The following is a 15,131-nucleotide window of genomic DNA, read 5'->3' as shown; positions in this document are numbered from 1 at the left end:
ACGGCCATACATGGGGAGGAGTCTATGTGGTGTTGAGTGCATGAGCACGGACGCCCCCTGGGTGAGCTCGAGCAATTGGCTTCACACCTCTCTTCCCCTAGTTTGTACAGGAAGGCCTCCATAGTGCACGTCTGTCAAAGCTGATGAGATGGAGCCTACCGGACGAGTTCTGTGAAGTTGACGTCGGAGCTTATCAAGCGCTTGGAACAGAGCCTGACAGGCCGGTGGAGGAGCCTGGGACGCACAGTTTACAGAGGCTCACCCCAGCTTGCTCTCTCCTGCGTCCTGGGTCTGCCGGCCGATGAGTGTGGGCGTCTTCTGTGGTCAACAGGAAGTCCCTCCTCCGACCTCGCCTTCCCCTCCACCTCTTGGAGTCCTGGCCATCGGTGTGGGCATGGCGTGCTCGCTCTCTGGGCCTCCGTTCCTCCGTCTGGCCTCAGAGATGATGACCTCAAGCCTCTACGTCTCAGTCTCCTGTTCTGGCTCTGGGGGTGGGGGTGAAGACTAAACGAGATGGCGGGGGGCAAGCTTGTGGGAAGTGCGGGCCAAGCAGGAGGTGCTGTGGCTCATCCCCGTGCCCTGCGGCCTCTGCGGTCCGCCAGGCCATCTCAACTCCGCTTGAACCTGCGCACCGGCTCCGTCTGCGCAGCCTCTCAGGGAAATGAGTTCCACATGGCTCACCCCGTACTGGGAAGGAGAACGCTATTTTTTATTTGTCTTTAAAACTACACTTGAAAAAGCTGCTCTCCTGGCCTGTTTTTCCAACTCTGCTATCCTGGCCCTGGGCTGTTACCTTGCGAGCTCATTTTGGTCTTTGTAGAGACTACTATAATTTTACAGGAAGACAGAAATAGGACACTTATTAATGACCGGTCCTCAGTCAGGCAGTGTGCTAAGTGCTTTAGATAAACCCTTTGCAATCCTTACAACTCTGCCAAACAGATGTGTTTGCTTCGTTTGCTAAGTGGGAGAGTGAGGCCGCGGCATTCCTGGAGCCCTGCACTCAGAGGCCGGGCCAGGGTTTGAGCTCGGCTCTGAGTCCAAAAGCGAGGGGCAGGGGGGCTGGCCGAGGCAGGTGGTTCCACTGCCTGTGAGCTTGGGGTCGCATAAGTTGGACAACATCGCCTTCCCACCTGATGGGGGACCTTGCCAAAGCTACTTGGAATTCTCTTAATCCTAGGTTTTTTTTTTTTTTTTTTTTTTTTTTTTTTTTTTTTTTTATCTGCAAAAAGCAGTGAGGATGATAGCGTTTACCTTGTGTGGTTGTTGAGATGTAGTCACTGGTTCAGTGTAAGAACTCATCAATGGTGGTTTCTGGTTTAGGGTGATGAAGGCAGGAAAAGCCAGAGATCAGCATTTCTTCCATGTGCCAGGTGTGTGTGTGTGTGTGTGAGAGAGAGAGAGAGAGAGAGGGAGAGAGAGATCAAGAATGCTTGTGTAAGGGTTTGTATGTCTCAGAAGCGTGCAGAGCTGACTGAAGCACTTAGAGTTTTTTTTATTTTTTTTGAAGATTTATGTATTTATGCACTTCTTTGAAAGGCTTTAGTTATGCACAGAGAGGGAGAGACAAAGAGTGATCTTCCATACTCTAGTTTACTCCCCAAATGGCTGCAATGGCCGGGACTGAGTCAGGCCAAAGCCAGGAGCCTGGAAGTCCATCTGGGGCTCCCAAGCACTTGGGTCCTCTCCAGCTGTGTTCTAAGACTCACTAGCAGGAAGCTGGATTGGAAGCCGAGTAGCCAGGGCTGAAACCAGTGCTCATATGAGATGCTGGTGTTGCAGGTGCAAGTTTAACCCATTGCACCACAACACTGGCCCCAACTGGGAGTCTTTTCAAGACAGGAAGTGGCTGGATGTGTTGGATAGTGAGGGCATCAGTGTGTCTTCTGAGAGTGAACAAGCAGGTGCGTAGGAGCTAGCTGCTTGGAGGTTGGCATGTGTTGGGGTCTGTGAGGGAGCAGGGGTTCTTTTATCTCCCTGTCTGGGATTTAGGTCAGAAGCTGGGACTTGGCACAGAGCAGAATAGGGGAGTTGGAGGTCCTCCTAGTTATCTGGACAGGAACTCTGTTTTCAGAGTGATTGCATCCCTATTAGGGCTGAGAGCCGGCTGGTGCTGCCTGGCCTTGTGGCCCCTTTTCCAGAGCTAGAACAAGGAAGGAAACACAGATGAATGAGAGATACTGGGAGCCGGGAGGCTGTGGGCTCCCGGGCCCATGTGCTCATGGAGTTCCCAAGGCAGGAACAACCTGGAAAGGATCCACTTCTTCAACATCAGGTGGAGTCCTGGGGTCCACAGGGCAAAAAAAAAAAAAAATGTACTTCTTATTACACGGACTTGACCTTGAACTTTTCAGGGGACAAAGAGGCTTGGACAAGAGAAAGCCAGAGAGTTCTCTGTGCCTATGGAGGGGGAGGGGGGTGGGGGTGGCAGTGGTTCTGTGCTCACATGTGGCATTGTCTACTCTGGTGGGATGGGACAGGGACAGTGTGGGGGGAAGGTCAGTGTCCACTCTCTGCAGCTTCTGGGAGGAGTCAGAGAGAGACTGTGACAAGCACTGTGACAGAAAACCAGAGTGGCAGCCCAGGAGGGCGGATGGGAGAATGTGGCAGAGGAAGTTCCATCTGCACTGGCACCAGGGGGACACTGGGCAGCCAGCGCCCTCCAGAGCCACTGAGCATGGTGAGCCAAGGCTGGGCTGGAGGTAGGGACTGCTCGCCCCCTCCGCCAGCTGTCTCCTCGGGTGGCCTCACCCCTGAGTCACTCACCAGACCCCCAGCAGTCCTAGCTGTGCATAAGTCAGAGCTGCGGGAGCCTCCTACTCTTCTTCGGATCCCAGTCTGCTTGCTCTGAACCCCTCCCCGCTTCCCTGTTGTAGCTGGGATGCCTCTCCCTGCCCCTCCTGGACAAGTGGCTGCTGAAGACCTGTGGGCCTCTCCCACCTGGCCCCTGGCCCTGTTTGGGTTGGGATGGCTGCAAGGCCCCTCAGATGGTGCCTCCTTCAGGGAAGAAGCTGACGGAGGCTGTGTTATGGATGCTTGGTCCTGCCTGCCGGGGAGCCCACTGCTGTCACAGCAGAAGCATCACTGGGGGAGGCTGCCCTCCAGCAGCTCATGGCCCATGAACAGTGAGTGGAGGGGGTAGGAGGCTGGGAGGGAAGTGTCTGGAAGATCAGATCAGGGGGACAGAGGGGCCCCTAGTGGCAAGCAGGCCAAGGTCAGCATGAGGGAGGGAGGGAAAGGGAGCCTGGTGAGACTGGGGAGCTGGGGAGCTGGGGTCCCAGTCCACAGATGCTGGTTTTTGCAGGTGCTCCCGTGCGTGAGACTTATGTGGGCTCATCTAGGAACTCATCTCCAGCAAAGAGGACATGTTAGTTGGGATTGTTGGGGGAGCCAATGCCAGGACAAGGCTACTGTTCATGGATTTACTGGAGGTTGCACTGCTGAAGGGTAGAGGGGAGGCGATAGCAGCTGCAGGTCAGCACGCAGCCCTGATGCGCGTCTTTCCCTTGGGCGTCTCAGATGCTGGCACCTTCTAAGAAAGCTTCAGCCAGGCTGATGTGGGGGTTCCCGAGCTGAGCAGCCCGTTGGGGGTGCCCTGTGCCTGGCAGGAGTGAGCAGGTGCTAACACCCCTTCCATTGGCTGGGAGTTGCCCAGGGAAGCAGGGCTTCACTGCACATTGGCTGGTGGGCCCAGAGGGGTGACAGAAGTGACAGTCACCTCCTGCCGAACCTTCCGAAGAGGATCCCAGTGCTGCATTTCCTGATCCATGAAGAGGCTGGGGGAAGCGTCTCCAAGCTACTGGGGTGCACGACTCTTCCTGGTGTCTGCTCCCATGCTCACTGCGTTGAGAGTGATCTAATCCAGCTCAGCCGGCACTGCCTGGGAATCCACACGGTGCACGTTGATGGTACAAACTGGGAGCCTTCCAGGTCTCACCCCCCAGGGAAGAGACCACGGATGCTAATGGGGTCTGAGTCATCAGAGACCCAAGGCTCCGAGGAGCAGGAGAAATGTCCAGTTAGGGATGGTGATGGAGGGCGAGTTCAGCGCAGTGGTGGTGTCCAAGTAGGGCCTTATGGGTGGGTGGGATTTGACAGAAGAGGCAAGGGAAGGGTCTTGTACTCCAGAGAGGGAGGATGGCCTGTGGTGCAGATGAAGAGTTGGAAAAGTCGAGGTCTCGTTGGAACCAGAATTGGGGCTCCCTTTGTCTTGAGAGAAAGCGTGATGGTGAGTAGTGGTGAGTGAACGTGGAAGAAGGGCGGGCGCAGGTGAGAGATTTTCTGCTGTAGCCGGTAGGGAGCCTAAGGCGATCTTAAGGGACGTGGTCTCTGAGGGGCTTGGAGGATGCCTGTATGGTAGCTGCACGTAAGAAGGAGCCCCAGAGGCTCATGGGAACACAGGGTAGGGTAGACCTGAACAGTTCCAATAATTCCTCCCCTAGGTTGTCCAAGATACTGAGCTGTGCATAACCAGGTACCTTTTATTCTATAAATACAGAGTCATTCCTTTGGCTACATAATATCTCCTTAGGCCATCTCCTATTTATTTATTTATGATAAATATTTAATTATTTGTTTAAAAGTCAGAACAGCAGAGAGAGAGAGAGAGAGAGAGAGAGAGACCTACATGCTGGATCACTTTCCAAATGGCTACAATAACCAGTGCTGGGCCAGGCCGAAGCCAGGAGCCAGGAGCTTCACCTGGATCTCCCACGTGGGTGCAGGGGTCCAAACAGCTGATCCATCTTCCCCTGCTTTCCCAAGTCCATGAGCAGGGAGCTGGATTGAGAGTGGAGCAGCCTGGACTCCAGCCATCACAGGTGGCAGCTTTACCTGCTATGCCACGATTCCAGCCCCCTTGCCAATTCCTCTTTAAAGCAATTTCATTTGTTGATAGGACAGTGTTAGTTTCCTTATCAACCAGCCACAGCTCAGGATAAATGAGTTCACCAACAATTCTCTATTTAGACCACTTACTGTTAGAAGGGTTTTAGACATTATTTAGTACCATCTCTCTCCTGTTGGAGCTAGAGTCAGCAGGAGTGACTTTCCAAGGTCGTGCAGCCAGAGGGTGGCAGATTCTGCCGTCACACCAAGATTCTGTAACTGCAGACACATGGTCTGTGAGGAGTGAGGAGGAGACGGCAGGGAGCAGAGGCAGAGGCAGGGCACTGCCCCAGCGGGATGAGGGGTGGGGCAGAGCGGGGCCCTGGGGGACAAGGGCGAGCTTCGGAGCAGGAGAGCCCGGGGTTGTCTGCTTCCCTCGCTGATGTCTCTGCAGCTGCAAGTGGCCTCACCTCTCCCACACCTCTACGGGGGGAGAAGAGTAATTCTCGCTTTGTAGATGTGCCTGAGGATGAAAGAAAATTAAAGGTCTGAGATTTGCCTTGATCTGAACACTAAGTACCTGTGCAGTACTGTATGCATTTCATTATTGCATGTATTCCAAGTGGTACACGGTTACCCCGAGTGACACACCCACCCAGGCACAAAGCACTCGGTGAGAACCAGTTACTACTGTTTTCATCATTGATGAAGAGGGCATTTTGTCTGGAGATCATTTTTGAATGTGTTTAACCCTCGATGCTTTCCTCCAGAAATCAGGACGCAGGGCTGCGGTGAGAGGCCAGTTGTCAGGGTGCGCGGCCGCCCTCTGCCCCTTCCTCTGCGTGGCTGGCTGTGGCCCAGCGTTCTGTTCTCTCCGCTCTGCAGTGCCAGGACTGCGTTTGTTTTGCAGAGCCCAGCAGAGAGCTGGAGCGCCTCCTCCGTCGCCGGCCCTGGTCACTGCCCAGAGCAATGTGGAGTGGAAGCCAGCACATTTATTTATTTTTTAAAAGATTTCTTTATTTGAAAGTCAGAGTTACAGAAAGAGAGGGACACACACACACACACACACACAAATCTTCCATTTGCTGATTCAGTCCCTACGTGGCTGCAGTGACCAGGCTGGAGCCAGGAGCTTCCTCCAGGTCTCCCACATGGGTGCAGGGGCCCAAACTTGGGCCGTCTTCAGCTGCTTTCCTAGGTGCATAAGCAGGGAGCTGGGTCAGAAGCGGAGCAGCCAGGGCTTGAACTGGTGCCCACAAAGGATACTGTTGTTGCAGCTTGTGGCTTTACCTGCTGCACCATGACGCCGGCCTCGGATGCCAGTGATTTCACAGTGCCTCTTGAGAGCGTGAAAAGGAAAGCATTGTGTGTGAGGGGCCTGGCTCCATGGTGGTGGTGGCACAGACGGGGCTTGGAGAAGCAGAGCTGCCCTTGTTCTTCTTGCTCCAGGCCAGCCTGGGTATGGGGAGCTGTTCTCAGGAGTTCCTGACAGCTTGTCCCCTCCTGGGTCCTCTCCCTCTAGTGGCCACTTCACGCATTCGTAAGCTGAGGCTGATCGTCCTCTTGGAAGGTCCCTAGCTCCGCCCGTGTGTTCTTCATTTGGGCTGCCTGGCAGCAAATGCCTGGGCCGCCTCTTGCCTTGCAGGAGAGTCCCCTCAGCCCACGGGCTAAGAGAGACACAGGCAGGCACAGAGAGAAAGACCTCCCATTGGCTGGTTCTCTCCCCAAATGCCTGCTACATCTCAGGATCAGCAGGATGGAGCCAGAGCCAAGAACTCAATCTGGGTCCTCTGTGTGGGCATCAGGGACACATTTGCTTGAGCCACTGCTGCTGCCTGCCAGGGCCTGCATCAGCAGGGAGCTGGAGTCAGGAGCTGGAAGTGGGAATCAAACCTGGGCACTTTGATAGGGGATGTGGTCATCTAAGCCACCACCAAATGCCCACCCCGGGGACAGCATTTTTAATGCTTATGTGGCCTATTTCCTGACTTCTGACATTTCAAAGCAGTTTTCTCTATCATTTGGCATTTCTCCTGTATTCATTCATTCATTCACATAGGACAACAGTACCCGTGACGTCTCCTGGGAGTTCACCACGTTCCAGGACTGTGATGAGCACTGGGAAAACAAGGCTCTTGGCAACCCCTGTTAATGTCTTACTCCAGGTGAGGCACCAAGCTGAGCGCTTGGCGTGCTACCCTGTGCATCCTTCAGCATCCTCTTCACCGAGAGGGAAGCCTGGGCACTGAGAGGCTGCTTTGCCTAAGGCCACACACCCTTGATAAATGCTGGTTCCAAACCCAGGCTGTTAGCCTCTGCAGTGGCCACCTCCGAGGGGCTGACACTGCTCAGGAGGGGGGCATCTCCACATTTAGCTGTGGAAAGAAGGTGCTCTCTAATTTAGATCCAGACTCAATCCCATCTCCACTCTCGACCAGCTGTGTGACGCTGGAAAGATTAATAGAAAAGCAGTAAAAGCCTCAAGGCTTGAGCCATCATCGCCGACACTTTCCTAAGTGCCGTGCAAATATATTACAGCAGCTCCAATTTTCCTTTGTGAAAATTTGTTGAGAGATATTATTATAATTTCCATCTTTAAAAAAGCGATTACTTCCTTTTTTTTAAAAAAAAAACATTTATTTGTTTGAAAGGCAGTTATACAGAGAGAGAGAGAGAGAGAGATATCTTTCATCTGCTGGTTCACTCCCCCAAATGAGAGAGAGAGAGAGAGAGAGAGAGAGAGAGATCTTTCATCTGCTGGTTCACTCCCCCAAATGGCTGCAATGGCTGGGGCTGGGCCAGGCTGAAGCCAGGAGCCAGGAGGCAGGAGCTCCATCCAGGTCTCCCATGTGGGTGGTAGGGGCCTAATGGCTTGGACCATGTGTCGCTGCTTTCCCAGACCGTTAGCAGGGAGCTGGATTGGAAGTGGAGCATCTGGGTCTCAAACTGGCATCCGTATGGGATGCCGGTGCAGCAGGCTGCAGCTTAATCTGCTGGGCCATAGTGCTGGGCCCTTTATTTCTATTTTTATAGAAGGAGTTGAAGTTCAGAGAGAGGTTAAGTGACTTTCTCTGGCTCTGTCAGCACATCAGGAAGGGCCACTGAGAAGAGAGAAACCACGCAGTAATTTCAATTAGGGAAGTTTATAAAGAGCTGGTGACTGGTAGCGGGGAAGATGGGGGGGGGGCGGCGATGATCCTAGCACATGCAGGGGTAGAGGATCTAGGGAGTGGCTGCTGTCTCCAGGGTTGCAGCAGGGTATCCAAGCAAGGAACAAATCACAGAAAACATCCTGCCTCTCCTGCCCAGGCTGATTCAGACCTTGGGCTGTGGCTGGGTGTGTCCACCAACAATGAAGTCTGCTGAAGTGCCACAGTGCAACATCTGCCTGCCCCTGGGTGCTGATGCAGCCCTGGGGGCATCTGTCCCCTGCAGGGGGGAGCTTCCTGGGGAGCTGCCCAAGGCAGTGCTGAGCCCCAGCGGGTGTCCTGTGCATACCGGCTGCTATTCATCCCAGGAGCAAAGGGAGCAAGCCCAGAGGGCCGGGAAGAAAGGCCCTTTCTGCACTGGCATCCCCTTAGTGCCCTCTACTGACAAAGCTGAACATTACACCAGCTGGCAAAAGTGTTCCACCTCACCAAGCAGACCATGAAGGGTGAACACTGGCCTGGATGACGGAAATTGATAACCGGCACCATAAGTACTCGAACCCAGGTTTGGGGACAGGTGTTTGGTACAGCAGTTAACACCTGAGATGCTTGTGTCCCACGTCCAAGTTACTCTGTCTCTCATAGAATTTCCTGCTAACAAGCACCCTGGGAGGCAGCAGATGATGGCTCCAATGCTTGAGTTGATGCCACCCCTGTGGGAGACCAGATGGAATTCTGGTCTTCTGGCTTTTGACTGGCCCAGCCCTGGCTGTTGCAAGCATTTGGGTAGTGAACCAGAGGATGGAACATCTCTGTCTCTGTCTTTCAAATAAAAAAGAAAATACGTAAAATGCTTAAAGTTTAAGAAAAATGAAATCTAGATTTGCCTGATGTCAAAACCCCCACACTTTCTATGAAAGCACTGACCTTTTGGACCCTCAGTTTTGCTGCCTCGGAGCTGGCCACCCCAGAGGAATGCTGCGTGTGTTAAATGAGATGATACATGTGCAGGCCCGGGACTCTATAGTTCACCGGGAATTCGCTTCTTATTAGCCTCCTCCTTATAGAACGCTTGCAGACATTTGAGTCACGATCAAGCCTGCTTTTCTATTTCCACAGATGACAAAGCTGAGGACAGGGAGCTGGTTTAGCTTAGGTCTCAACACTTGCCAATGCTCTTAAGGGAAATCACTAGATTCTGGGCCACCTGATGCCTATTTGATGTCTTTTCTTGCTCACATTCTGCTGCATCATATTTGACATAATAATTAGGGCTAAAGTGCAAGGAGAGTAATTTCATATGAAATCACTGAACATTGGCTGCTCTTGTGCTCAGTTGCACAAGACTTGGTTTTGTTTACAGGGGAAAAGGTTACTTTGACCAGTTCAAGTTTTCTCTTAAAAAATCAAGTGAGTATTTTCATTTATTACTGAATTCACAACATGTGACAAGTCAAGTTCAGTAACAATATTAGCCTTCTGGCATGGAGAGGGCACAGAAATAAACATTCCATTGCCATAGAAGTGTTCCCTTGGGCTCCTCATTCCTACCCACACTTTTCTCCTGTGGCTGCCTGGGAATCTGGTGACAAGAATCCAACCTGAGTCGTCTGAGAAGGCTGCAGGCTCTTTCTTGGGTCCTTCAGCAGTTTCCGTTTGTGGCTTTCTCTTCTCCTTTGTTTGTTCTCGCTGGGGGATTGCATCTGTAAGCATGGTTTCAGCTGGGTCCTCCACACTCATCACTGCCAAACCACGGCATCCAGGTCAGATCTCCTTGACCACCTTCCAACGCCCTCCCTGATTCCTTCTGAGCGTGCCCATAGGCTGTTCCCAGGCGTCTCCAACCTCATGGTCCCTTGGCAAATGACCTCACATCTTCAGATGCTGCTCACCTGGAGGGGTACCTCTGTCCACCAGATGGCCAAATGTCTGCTTGGAACAGTACTTCCTGATGTACTTTGAGTTCTCTTAGTCCCTAACGTTGACAGCAGCCTTCAGCGGATCCTGACTGATTTCCCTCATCCATGTTGTCCCACTCTTCCTTTTGTTCATTTCCTACGGCTTCATTTCATCCTCACAAACCTTTCCTGCCCCCAAGGTCTTTGCGCAAGCTGTTCTCGTTCCCTGACTCATCATCTGGTTAAATCTTCTCTCTCTCTCTTTTTTTAAAAAAGATTTATTTTTATTTATTTGAAAAGCAGACTTAGAGAGGGGAGAGAGAGAGAGAGAGAAAGAGAGAGAGAGAGAGGTTTTCCATCCATCCACTGGTTCACTCCCCAGATGGCTGCAATGGCTGGAGCTGGGTAGATCCAAAGCCAGGAGCCAGGAGCTTTTCCTGAGTCTCCCACGTGGGTGCAGGAGCCCAAGGATTTGGGACATCTTCTGCTGCTTTCTCAGGCACATTAGCGGGATCAGAAGTGAAGCAGCCAGGACTTGAACCGGGGTCCATAGTGGATGCCAGCAGTGCAGGTGGAGACTTAACTTTCTATGCTGCAACTCCATCCCTAAATGATTCTCAACTCTCAGGACTCAGCTCACATTTCCTGTCTGTGGGGAGACCTTTCCTAACTGCTCCTTCCCTATGGCAAATGAGCAGCTTCCTATTATTCTCTCTCATGCTGTTTGTCCAATTTTTCATGGTGCATTTATCTAGATGCATATTTGATGAATTATCTTTACCATTATGCATCTTAAGACAGGGTTCCTGAAGCTCACCATTAAATCCCTAATACCCACACAGTGTCTTGGCATATAGTGTGTACTCAGTATATATACATTAAATGAATAAACAGGTAATCTGTAGTCCTATGCAATTCTGCCTTTGTCTTCACTCTTTAAATAAAATTGCCAACTTCTTTTAACTTTCCTTCCTAAATATGTCAAATTGCTCCCTTTCTCTTTGTCTTCACTGCCTTTTCCATAGTTTAAGCCTCCCTGATTTATCACAGGGCTATCAGAGCACATCACCAACTGGTCAGTACATGCAGTTCTTCCTCTTCTGCCCAGTTCCAAGGAGTCTTTTTATAATAAAAGTCTGTATCACTGGGGTGCTCAAAACCTCTCACTTGCTCTTCAACATTTCTTTTTTTTAAAATTTATATTAATATAAACAGAACAGATTTTATACATTCCAAAGGTACAGTTCCAAGAAGTCAGCCACACTTCCCCTATGCCTCTGCTCCCCATATATCTCTCCTTCCCTTCCCTTCCCTTCCCTCTGTTCATCAGTTTTTGCAAAACATAATTTTAACTCACTCTATATTCACAGCCTTAATTCCCCACTAACCATGACATTCAGCATATAAAAAGTAGGAAGACTACAGTTCCACAGGAGTATAAACATAAGCATAAAATGACAATCACATCCCAAAGTAACCATTTTGTTCCTATACATTATTTGTATTCTATATTAACTGCCACATTTCAGAGAAAACATAGGATATTTGTCTTTTTGATATTGGCTTGTTTCACTAAGCATAATGGTTTCCAGTTGCACCATTTCTTGCAAAAGACAGGATTTAATTCTTTCTTATGGCTGAGTAATATTCCATAGTGCATACAAACACCGTATTTTCTTTATTCAGTCATCAGTTGGTGAACATCTGGGTTGATTCCATATCTTAGCTATTGTGAACTGAGTGCTAGGAGACATAAGGGTACAAATAACTCTTTCATTTCCTTTGGGTAAATTCCCAGGAGTGGGATGGCTAGATCATATGGTAGATCTAGTTTCAGATCTCTGAAAAATCTCCATACTGTTTTACACAATGGCTGTACTAGTTTACATTTCCACCAACAGCAAAATAGGGTAACTTTCCCCTCTACATTCTCACCAGCATTTATTGTTTTGTGATATTTGGATGAGAGCCATCCTGATTGGGGTGAGGTGCAACCTCATTGTGGTTTTGATTTGCATTTCCTTGATGACTAGTGATCCTAAGAATATTTTTCATGTGCATGTTGGCTATTTGAATTTCACACTTTGAAATTGTCTGTTTATGTTCTTTGTCATTTCTTAACTGGATTGTTTGTTTTGTTGTGGTTCAGTTTCTTGTGCTCTTTATAGATCTGGAATATCAATCTTTTATCAGTTGCATAGTTTACAAATATTTTCTTCCATTCTGTTGATTGCCTCTTCACTTTGTTGAGTGTTTCCTTTACAGTGCAGGAGCTTCTCAATTTGATGTAATACAATTTGTCTATTTTTGCTTTCATTGCCTGTGCTTCTTGGGTCTTTTCCAAGAAGCCTTTGCCTACTCCAATGTCTTGCAGAGTTTCCCCATTGTTTTCCTCTAGTAATTTTATGGAATTGGATCATAGATTAGAATCCTTGATCCATTTTGAGCAGATTTTTGTATAAGGTGTAAGGTAGGGGTCTTGTTTCATACTTCTGCACATGTAGATTCAATTTTACCCACATCACTTGTTGAAGAAACTGCCTGCTCTCCAGGAATTGATTTAAGCTCCTTTGTCAAAGATTAGTTGGTTGTAGATAAGGGGAATAATTTCTGAGATTTCTTTTCTGTTCCCTTGGTCTGCATGTCTATCTTTGTGCCAGGCTGTGTTGATTATAACTTCTCTGTAGTATGTCTTGAAATCTGGTATTGTAATGCCTCCAGTTTTGTTCTTGTTGTGTAAGATTGCTTTAGCTATATGGGATCTCTTGTGTTTCTATATGAATTTTAGCATAGTTTATTTCTAGCTTTTTTTTTTTTAGATCTGAGAAGAATGTCATTGATATTTTGGGATTGCATGCACTGAATCTGTAAATTGCTTTTGGTAGTATGTACATTTTGAAGATATTAATTCTTCCAATCCATGAATATAGAAGATTTTTCAATTTTTTGTGTCTCCTTCTATTTCTTTCCTTAATGTTTTATAATTTTAATTATATACATCTTTCACCTTCTTGGTTAAATTGATTACAAGGTATTTCATTTTTGTAGTAGCTATTGTGAATGGGACTAATCTTACAAATTCTTTCTAAGCCATGGAATTATATGTGTATATAAAGGTTATTGATTTCTGTGTGTTGATTTTGTATCCTGCAAGTTTACCAAACTCTCTTATGAGTTCCTATAGTCTCCTAGTGGAGTTTTTTTGGTTCCCCTATATATAGCATCATGTCATCTTCAAACCGGGATAATTTGACTTCCTCCTTTTCAATTTATATTCATTTGATATATATTTTTTTGCTAATGGCTCTAAAACTTCTAGAACTATATTGAAACCATGCAAGACATTGGCATAGGCAAAAACATCTTAGAAAAGACCCCAGGAGTTGGATCGGTAGCGGGAGCGGAGAGCGGACCCCAGAGAGCCCTGAGCAGCTCCACCGCCGCCGCAGGCCTAGTTTCCATCACACCCCTGGAGGAGCCGCAGCTGCTGCAGCCGGCCCCAGTCACCATCACCACAACTAAGAGCAGCGAGGCCGAGACCCAGCAGCCGCCCCCGCCGCCCCCGCCCTCAGCGCTGCCGAAACCAAGCCCTGCACCACGGGCAGCGGCGCAGGGAGCGGTGGCCCGGGCGGCCTTACATCGGCGGCGCCCGCCAGCGGGGACAAAAAGGTCATCGCAACGAAGGTTTTGGGAACAGTAAAATGGTTCATTGTAAGGAACGGATATGGTTTCATCAACAGGAATGACACCAAGGAAGATGTATTTGTACACCAGACTGCCATAAAGAAGAATAACCCCAGCAAGTACCTTCGCAGTGTAGGAGATGGAGAGACTGTGGAGTTTGATGTTGTTGAAGGAGAAAAGGGTGCGGAGGCAGCAAATGTTACAGGTCCTGGTGGAGTTCCAGTGCAAGGCAGTAAATATGCAGCAGACCGTAACCATTATAGACGCTACCCACGTCGTAGGGGTCCTCCACGCAATTACCAGCAGAATTACCAGAATAGTGAGAGTGGGGAAAAGAATGAGGGATCGGAGAGCGCTCCCGAAGGCCAGGCCCAACAACGCCGGCCCTACCGCAGGTGAAGGTTCCCACCTTACTACATGCGGAGACCCTATGGGCGTCGACCACAGTATTCCAACCCTCCTGTGCAGGGAGAAGTGATGGAAGGTGCTGACAACCAGGGTGCAGGAGAACAAGGTAGACCAGTGAGACAGAATATGTATCAGGGTTATAGACCACGATTCCGCAGAGGTCCTCCTCGCCAAAGACAGCCTAGAGAGGACGGCAATGAAGAAGATAAGGAAAACCAAGGAGATGAGACCCAGGGTCAGCAGCCACCTCAGCGTCGGTACCGCCGCAACTTCAACTACCGACGCAGACGCCCAGATAACCCTAAACCACAAGATGGCAAAGAGACAAAAGCAGCCGATCCACCAGCTGAGAATTCGTCCGCTCCCGAGGCTGAGCAGGGCGGGGCTGAGTAAATGCCGGCTTAACATCTCTACCATCATCCGGTTTAGTCATCCAACAAGAAGAAATGAATATGAAATTCCAGCAATAAGAAATGAACAAAAGATTGGAGCTGAAGACCTTAAGTGCTTGCTTTTTTCCCATTGACCAGATTACTAGAACTATCTGCATTATCTATGCAGCATGGGGTTTTTATTATTTTTACCTAAAGATGTCTCTTTTTGATAACGACAAACGTGTTTTTAAAAAAAGCCTGGTTTTTCTCAATACACCTTTAAAGGTTTTTAAATTGTTTCATATCTGGTCAAGTTGAGATTTTTAAGAACTTCATTTTTAATTTGTAATAAAAGTTTACAACTTGATTTTTTCAAAAAAGTCAACAAACTGCAAGCACCTGCTAATAAAGGTCTTAAATAATAATAATAAAAAAAAGACCCCAGAAGCATAGGCAATCAAAGCCAAAACTGACAAAGGGGATTACATCATTTTGAGAAGCTTCTGCACTGCAAAAGAAACACTCAGCAAAATGAAGAGGCAGGCAACAGAATGGAAGAAAACACTGGAGAACTATGCAACTAATCAAGGATTAATATCCAGAATCTATAAACAGCTCAAGAAATTCAACAACAATAAAGCAAATAATCTAGTTAAGAAATGGGTAAAGGACTTGAACAGGCATTTTTCAAAAGATAAAATTCAAATGGCCACCAGGCACATGAAAAAATGCTCAGCATCACTAGCCATCAAGGGAATGCAAATCAAAACTACAATGGGGTTTCACCTCAC

At 48.9% G+C, this 15,131-nt stretch overlaps 1 pseudogene across 1 annotated transcript; it reads left to right on the top strand.

The window, feature by feature from the left end:
* Nucleotides 1-513: 513 nt before the first annotated feature.
* LOC100338501 (Y-box-binding protein 1 pseudogene) lies at nucleotides 514-14,440 on the top strand (annotated as a pseudogene). Its single transcript, XR_016210302.1, has 3 exons — nucleotides 514-684; nucleotides 3,342-3,474; nucleotides 13,243-14,440. The product of XR_016210302.1 is annotated as a Y-box-binding protein 1 pseudogene (transcript).
* Nucleotides 14,441-15,131: the final 691 nt, after the last annotated feature.

The sequence above is a fragment of the Oryctolagus cuniculus genome, chromosome 7, assembly GCF_051225735.1.
Source record: "Oryctolagus cuniculus isolate XC-2025 breed Fujian yellow rabbit chromosome 7, ASM5122573v1, whole genome shotgun sequence".
NCBI classification, from domain to species: Eukaryota; Metazoa; Chordata; class Mammalia; order Lagomorpha; family Leporidae; genus Oryctolagus; species Oryctolagus cuniculus.
This window is presented reverse-complemented; position numbering and strand designations above follow the sequence as displayed.